This window comes from Aplysia californica, unplaced genomic scaffold (genome assembly GCF_000002075.1).
Source record: "Aplysia californica isolate F4 #8 unplaced genomic scaffold, AplCal3.0 scaffold00098, whole genome shotgun sequence".
NCBI lineage: Eukaryota > Metazoa > Mollusca > Gastropoda > Aplysiida > Aplysiidae > Aplysia > Aplysia californica.
The window spans coordinates 1,626,622-1,627,888 of record NW_004797368.1 but is presented as its reverse complement, the minus strand read 5'-3'; positions in this window follow the sequence as shown (position 1 = coordinate 1,627,888).

The following is a 1,267-nucleotide window of genomic DNA, read 5'->3' as shown; positions in this document are numbered from 1 at the left end:
GGGGGGGGGGTCGGGGGACGGTTTATCAGATCGAGTACCTTAGTCTTACTGCTGGGATGTTACATCCCTCTCAGTCCGGGCCTACCCAGACCGACAGGGTCCAACCCGCCTCCTGGGCAATCTGTGTTGTGTCCGTAGGGGCGTAAAATACCTACATTTCTATTATCTATTTGTAGTGGCCAAATTTTGCTATTCAAAAGGCTTTTTTAATGGCTGCATCGATCGACATGCGGTTTTCGCCAAAAGATTCTTTAAAATATTCTCCAGATCATGACGCCCTTGATTTTTTTCAGTTTTGAGACAGTTTTGCTGCTAAAAGCTAAATTTCTTTATTTTGCCGACGCTTCTGTCTCTGTAATTTTAGAAAATCCGGAAGTGATATTTCGCTAGGCGTATTTTGTTTTGAGAGTATAGATCTAGACCTTCGAATTTTTTGCACCTTTCAAGATTTATTGCCTCATTCCAGTAGAGTATAAATATAGTAGGCCATTGACTTTTAGTTGATAGTAAAGCACCGATCATTCCTTTCATCGAAAGGGGGCCCAGCTAGTAATTAATAAAATAAATGTGAGTTTATTTATTGAGCAAAAAGTAAAGTTGATCCGGCATCCGATCCGAACATTGGGGATTGCCTTGTTAGTGAGGCAATTTCCTGGGCCTTCGGCATATTGTGGTAGGGTGGCCAGTTCCTTTCCACACCCCCTTTACTTCCCCAACTCGAAGTCAGGTACCCATTACTGCTGGGTGGGCAGGAGGGGGCGAAAATATACATGCAAGAACCGAGGCTTGAACCCGGACTTTCCGCTTTGTTTATCGAGTACTTTTGCCTAAATCTGTGACGAAGTAACAAACAAGTAGTCTGTGCACTTAATCTGCATTCATGTATCCGGTGGTTTTGGTAACAACACCAAGAACAACAACAACAATTAAACAACAGCCAACGGGAGGCTCAAATTAGCCCCTCGGCGACAAGACACTCCTGGCACAAATCAGGACTGGTCACTTCTCTCGGCTGCGGGCCAGAAAATTGGAATAGACAAAACATCGGACCCAATCTGTCCATGTGTAGCGAGGAGCCCCAAGATTTGGAGCACTGGGTGCAGAGATGCCCTGCCACGGAGGTCCTGTGGTGGCATCTCTTTGGAGGATTCAGGGAGGTTGGACTGCCTCACCCGCTACCCAAGAGTGGCGGTGGCCCTGGCGAAGAGCACGCTTTCCGGGGCTCCAAAAATTTCGAACGGATAGGCTACCACACACACACACTCAC